This window comes from Bombina bombina, chromosome 4 (genome assembly GCF_027579735.1).
Source record: "Bombina bombina isolate aBomBom1 chromosome 4, aBomBom1.pri, whole genome shotgun sequence".
NCBI classification, from domain to species: domain Eukaryota; kingdom Metazoa; phylum Chordata; class Amphibia; order Anura; family Bombinatoridae; genus Bombina; species Bombina bombina.
Window position 1 is genome coordinate 1,003,802,291 of NC_069502.1, and position 7,680 is coordinate 1,003,809,970.

The following is a 7,680-nucleotide window of genomic DNA, read 5'->3' on the forward strand; positions in this document are numbered from 1 at the left end:
TCGATTGTGCAATAATAAATAGGCATTCATCGATGTCTGTCGGACATGATCTGCTGAGCGGATCATGTCGGACAGACCGATGATAACGGCCCCCAAGTGTAAACAACAATATCTTATGTTATTTAAGCAATATTTACATATCATAATACAGCTTATACATGTAACGGTAGTTTTATATTATTTTTAATACTTTTGTATACATAGTACCCTTAGAAAGATTGTACAGTACTGTAATCAGAAATGTAATAGTTGCTGTTTTAAATATATATAGGCTATTATTTGCATTTTAGAACAAAAAAAAATCAAACCAAAGACGCAGGCAGAGAAGATTGTGACTTACAGGCAGGGAGAATAGTAATTTTTGATAAATTTTATTTTTTTTATAAAATATGGATTTCAGAATAAGTTTGGATTTTTGAATTCCGGATTTGGGGATTTCTTCCTGTATATCATATATTTCTTCCTGTGTCCTCGATACGTTCTAATTAAATACAAAGAATTAAATGGATATTAAAGTAATTTACAGTGACTTTTTTTTACATAGACACATAGCATAGTATATTTCTGCAGATAGGCACTATTTGAAAAAGGTTTGCAAATTGTTTTATAGTTGGTTTTGAGGCATAAACCTTGAAAACCTTCTTCAGTTTGATTAGTGCAGCTCCTCAACTAGACCTATATGTGACTTTTATAAATGTGTAGAAAGGTCAGGGGTCAGAATCCCACAAGATAAATTCCAGCCTCTTTTAGGGCAAAAACTAAAAAACAGATTTTTTTAGAAAAAGGAAAATACATGAAAAAATTAGACAAGATAAAATAATCTTAAATGGGCAAAGTACTGTAAAATTGGTTTATGTCAATGTGTTTCCAAATACTTATACGAACTGCATAGTATAAAATATTGTATTTTTTCCCATTATGCTTGTTTTTGTATATGATATAGCTGATTTACCTTTTTTGCAATACCCCAATTAAGTGGACTGAGCTTGCAAGGAAATCCAATCTCCTCCTTTTATTGCTGTCTATACACACACACATACTACTTTATCTTATTTCTGTATGTATAGTACCAAAGCCCAATACTTAGAAATGACCACTAAAAATCAACATTTTATTACTTCTACAACAACATTGTATTACTATCTCTCCTACATCCCACTGGGAGTGTAATTTCTTCTGCTGGCTATATCTACATAGCCTTTTATAGCCAATGTTTAAGTACTAAAATTTTCTTTACAGCTGGAAATGCCGTGGGCAACAGCAGTTTTTTCAAATGACAAAATAAAGTTAAACTAGCTATTTGTAAACAATTTATTACACTCATAAATGGATGATTTACCATTTATGAAAGATTTAATTCATAAATTAAATAACTTAAAGGGATAGGAAAGTCAAAATTTAACTTGCACGATTCAGATAGAGCATTTCATTTCATAACACTTTTAAATTCACTTCTATTTTCAAATGTGCCTGATTCATTCTCTTGGTATCCCTTGATGAAACAGAATACGCACATATCCTACAGTAGTGGGAGCCTACACACATTTGTCTCCTGTGATTGGCTAACTAGATGTGTTCAGCTAGCAGCCAGTAGTGCAATGTTGTTCCTTCAGCAAAGGATAACAAGAGAATTAAGTAAATTTGATAATAGAAGTAAATTGGAAAGTTGTTTCAAAATTGTATTATCTATCCAAATCATAAAAGAAAATGTTGGGGTTTCCTGACACTTTAACAAAAATATCCATATTCCATTTCTCGATGCATTGTGTTATAATCTACAAGTTACCAATTACAATTCTTAAATCAGAATTAAAGGGATATGAAACCCACATATATTTTTTTTTTTCATGATTCAGATAGAGCATGCAATTTTAAGCAACTTTCTAATTTACTCCTATTATCAATTGTTCTTTGTTCTCTTGGTATGCTTTGTTGAATGAGCAGCAATGCACTACTGGTTGCTGACTGAACACATGGGTGAGCCAATGACAACCAGTATATATATATATATAGCTACCAATCAGCAGCTAGAACCTAGGTTCTTTGCTGCTCCTGAGCTTTCCTAGACAAACCTTTTAGCAAAGGATAACAAGAGAAGGAAGCAAATTAAATAATAGAAGTAAATTGGAAAGCTGTTTAAAATGGTATTCTCTATCTGAATCATGAAAGAAAAATGTTGGATTTCATGCCCCTATAGGTTTGCTAACTATTTATTCTGTTGTCCCTACATTGGAAAAAAAAAAAGCATTAAAAATCCAGGCAACCATGAGATGACTATTTTGTGTTGTTATGTATCTCACTGGCCTCTATTCTGAGAATTTCTGGGGTTCCCCCTGGCAGTCTTTTACAGCTGTCGAATGCGGAGATACCTGGCTGGGTGACACTTGTCTGGCTACACAAGAGCCAGTGTAATTGTTTGGCACCACACGCTGTTTCATTTATACCTGCTCCAATAAGCAGACAGATATTGTGCAGCCTTGTTAGTAAAACAAGACATTACCTACAATGGCTTGTTTCTGCTTCTATTTCAAGAACTTTCCTATATTTCCAACATCACAAGTCACTTTATGTTTTGTCTTATTTCCCATCCCAATAAAAATATTTATCTTATCAAATTAAAAAAAATGAGGCTTGGCTAAGCCCCATGCTATTACTGCACAAATATATAGTAAATGTAATTTCATTATCTTTTACTGAGGTAATACCCCCTGTATAGTGAAAAGACGTAGACACAGAGGCGAAGACGATCGCTTGCGAGAGCACAAATAAAGGTATTAAAGAGACAGTAAACTTTAATACTCTTGCAGATGTTAAATATGTCATGATTTCATATAATAAATGAACACAGAAGCAGAAAAGTAAATTATAACACCTTTATTTTATCACCAATGTTCTCCTTTCAGACAAGCCACCTGCTGCCTACTTCTTTTTTCTATAGTCACAAGAACAGCCAATGGGAATCTGTACCACTGCCACAATTTGAAGCTTTAGGTGCACACCCCTGACCTCTGCTATAGAAGCAGTGAACTTCCATAGCAAGGATGCATCAGATCTTTAGCTTATCGTCCCCTGTGACAAGAAGTGACCAGTGAATCGCTATCATTTAGCAGATTTTTTTTATTTACTTTTTCCCGACTTGAGAAACCCTATAGAACTTCTTACTGTACCGTGTTTCTTGTAACTATGAGAAAAAAAATAGTCGTATAGGGTAATGGCTTGTTAATAAGGAGAAATCAGAGGTAAAATAAAAAAGGTTATATGTAATATATCTGCTTCTGTTTGTAAGTTTATTTTATGTAAGCATGACACACTTTAACATACTGGTTTGCACTTTACATAAGTTTACTATTTCTTTAATGATCAACAGTTTGGTCCTTACAAAAGCCTGATGATTATCAGATCTGTACCAGCAACTGAAATTAGCTATACCAGAGTGTCACACATGGATTAATGTTATTTTAGGTACAAGGAAAGTATTCATTGAATTACCAATAAAATGCAATATGTATCCATAAGTGATCATAATGCAATTTCTATAAAGATGTAGTATTAAAATGGAGTATTAGCTTTAAAATATGATTAAATGGCCTTAGGAGTTCTGCAGTCCAGGTAAGTATTTAAATTAAGCATGTTTTCTTCAAGCATATTTTAAATTAAATGTACATACACTGTACACAACTACTATTACTATCCAGCTGCCGACTTGGTTAATTCCGAGAGCGAGCACTGAAAAAGCGCTTTGAGTCCCACTGGGAGAAAGGCGCTATATAAATACCAGTTATTATTACTTAAAAATATTATATTACAGTCCATCAGAAGTTATAGCGCCCAAGCTATTATTTTCTATGGTGGTGAATTACATGTATGAATTCAAATGCATTTATACATAGAGATCATAACATTGATAGATTACTGCAGACTGACAACTACTTTTTCCAAACAGCTGAACTTCAGGGATATTTTCTGCATTATGAGCTTTCAACTTGATGCACCAACACGTTACACAGCCATACAGCTGCTGTCTTTTCTTTCTATTGGAAATAGGTAAAAGTGTCAAAATAATGCAATTTCTATGTAGAACGGGACATTCATAGGAAAGTGTACAAAGCGCTTATTTATCAATATTTTGGCAACGCACATACCTTTCTCAAGGTCATTTACTTCTACTGCAAATTGAATGATTAAGTTGATTGCTTAGAATTAATATGTTGGTATATTTACCAATATATGGCTGAACAACAAAATATACATTAAACTTATGAGCCAGGTAGATTATTAAAGAAATAAACTGAACTTTTGGGAAAAGGGAACAGTGGATCTACATAGATATACATTATATATTCCAAAAATAGTGGGGAACCTAGGTTAAAAACTCTGGAGACTGTGTTTGACTAAATTTTACTAGAAGCACTTTTGTTAATGGAAGTATATTGCAAAAATGCTTCTATTTAAAATTTAAATGAACCCATTCACATTTCATTTTTGACCTTTCTATCCTTTTAAACCTCATTAAAATGTTGATATTGGTACAGGTACATGTCCTATATTTAGCTAAAGTATTAAGTTTCATTTCAGTTGTATCATTTTGGTATATAAATGTGTGTTAATAAATAGCATAAAAACACAAACAAACCCTGACAGTGGAAAAAAAAGATGTTCCAGTGTAGACTCTTCTGATTTACAATTTTGGAGCTTGACAAATGTTGTCAGCAGCCAGGAAGGAGGGATAAGATATACATACAATTTAAAATAATCCAGGAGCCAGGACTCATATTTGTATGCCCGGCACCTTAATTTTAGTATTATTTTACATATATCTACAGATTAAATTGTTTCTTGGCTCCTATAAAGAAAACATAGGAAATATGAAGTTTTTCCAAAATTGCTTTCCTGTATTGTAGCTAGAACTGAGCAAATTCACAACTTGTCAGTCAGTGCATTATATATATTGATAAAAATCTTAAAACACACTTAGCAGACAATCATTCATTCATCACTGTTGTTAAATGTGAATAGAAAGAATTGATAAAAGCATACAGGGCCTTTTTCCCAATCAGGATCACAACTAAAATGATAAAAAGATCACTTTTTATTTTTACAATTACCACCAAAAACCTTGATTCTCTACATTGTCCTGAATCTCTTCCAAGACTGTTGTGATCAATCCATGTGTCCCATCAACTCCAGTGTAGCAACCAACAGAATCTTCTCTCATTGTGTCAGGGTCAGGAAAGGGGGTGAGGTCATTTGGGTAGAGAACATTTGTATACAGCAGCTGCACTATTTTCTGAGTCTCTGTTAGTGTCAGGGACCAAAAACAGCTAAATATGTCTTACCATAAATTCAAATGCACAACATAAAAAACATGGTTTACATGATTAAATTATACTAACCTCCTCTACAAATGGAATTGGTGTACACAAACACAATAACTTTTCTTAATGATTACACTACACTAATCTCATCTAAAAATGGCACATTAAGTTAACTTTTTTTGTAAAGTAAAAAAAAGCCCCCAAAACAAAATATCTAAATAATCCAATGTCACTTAAAGAACATCTACAACTATTGATGTATACCAATAGGACAGAACTGTCTTAATTCAATCAAAAATCAAATTAATACACTTCTTTGCACAAGTGTAGAATGCAAGGTTTCTAGTTAATGTATAAACCCCACCAAAAAAAAAAAAAAAAGGTTTTGGGAAATAAAGTGCTTTAACAGTTACTTCATAAATATTGCTAATATAAATGAGTTGGATGGGGGCAACTATTACACAATTCTCTTCACCTGCAGACACAGAAGTAATGGGGAGTAGCTCTTAAATAAATAAATAAATATATATATATATATATATATATATATATATATATATATATATATATATATATATATATATATATATATATATATATATATATATATATATATGAGACAGCAAAAAAAAGCTGATGCCTTCTAATCATTTCCTAACTGTGTACAAGGATCTCATGTGAGGTGCTAATACACAACTAGAAACCTGCTGCTACGCTGAGTCATATTGAGGAAACCCACATCTCACGGCGACAAAGATTTTTTCACTACAGACAAAGGTCCACTAGAACATTGTTGATTTGTAGCCATCTGTCTTCAACAGCCGATACCCACAGCCTGTCTGCCTCAATGTCTCCTAACATGAAATGATGCTGCTCTCTGTGGGCTTTCCTTGTACATATATTTGTTAGGGTATTTTCCTCATCAGATATAAAAATAAACTCTGAAGCAGAAAAGGAAGAACTGCTGAAAAAAAGCACCCATTATGTAAATCATTATGCTTTTTTTAAAATTGTCCTGAATTGATCCATTTTTAATTTTTCTAATAATCTTATTTGACCTTTATTTCTTACACACTGACATGAAGAGAAACTAACTTCTGTAGGAGCCATTAACTGCTGTCACTAATGAGCTATAACTGCAGTCAGAAGCAAGTCTCAATAAATCTGGAATTATTCACTATACAAGTGAGTCTCCCTAAACTCCAAAAAGTATTTGATCCGAAACAGGACAATACACTAGGACTTTCAGCTGCTACTAGGGATGACACCTTACAGCAGAACAAACCATGTGTCCTTGCTTTTCTTTGGGGAAAAAAATGAACCCCCTTTTCTATCCAAATGTTCCAATATTGTTCCTTGTTTACAAATGATGTAGTAGCATACACAAGACCTATAGCACCACAACACAGCACCATAGTAATGCATGCAAGAGTTCACCCTTAGTGTGCTGTATCAGTGCTGCAGAGTTAACTCCTTGGCTGCCAGAAAGGCCTGCAGCGCATTGCGTAGAGATGCGTTGCAGCCCTCTTTGGTAGTGCAGGCGTTAATGTGCAAGGAAGTCCCATAAAGCAATAAAGTGACAATAAAGAAACTAGTGCATAAAAATGTATATTAGGGGAGAAAAAAAACAATGAGCAAATATGATCACTGTGTAAAATGAATTTTCAAGCACTGCAAGATCGTTCCTACTTGCAAGTAGAAAATTAATCTAAGTGACAAGAGGAACTTCAGGGCACAGAAGAGAAAGCTGTCTGGAAATACCCCGGTGTGCTTGTCATTCATCATAGTAGCGGTCATACAGCGAAAACATAGAGAGAGTACAAACTGGAGTTTGTGCAGAAGATATAAAAAAAATACAAGGTACACAACAAGAATTAACTTACCACATGCAGTTTCACCTGAGGTCTACAGCATCAGGATCTCCCCCTCTCCCCTAGTGTAGCACCAGCTCCATATGTCGGTAGGGCTGCGCGATTAAGCTAGTGCTTTTTCCTGGCTGGAAAGGCGAAGCATTATACAATGGAGGAGGTGGGGAGAGGGATGAAAAAAACCCACTGGCTGTGAGGCTGCCTGTGCTCCCAGCACTTGCCATGAAATAAAATGACGTGAAGACAAGCTCTTGCAAGCTCCTTGCCCTGTGGCTCACGTCAATGCTCCTCCTCTGTCCCTAGTAAATGTCCCCTCCTCTAGCAGACTTGCTTCCCCTCCCTCCTTGTGTGCTCTCTCCCTTCCCCCCCTCCTCCTCCTGCTGCTCCTCCCTGCCTCTGCTGAGCTCTGATCTGCAGCTTCCAGGCTAGAAAGTACAGCACATGCCCCATTTGGAGACACTGGCCAATTGCAGGGAGGCCTCTCACATATCACTTAC

At 34.8% G+C, this 7,680-nt stretch overlaps 1 protein-coding gene across 1 annotated transcript in view; it reads right to left on the bottom strand.

The window, feature by feature from the left end:
- SERTAD2 (SERTA domain containing 2) overlaps positions 1 to 7,434 on the bottom strand; it is an 85,656-nt gene extending 78,222 nt beyond the window's left edge. The window contains exon 1 of the mRNA XM_053712090.1: positions 7,199 to 7,434. The gene's annotated coding sequence lies outside the window, so the exon portion shown is untranslated. The remainder of the gene's footprint in view (positions 1 to 7,198) is intronic.
- Positions 7,435 to 7,680: the final 246 nt, after the last annotated feature.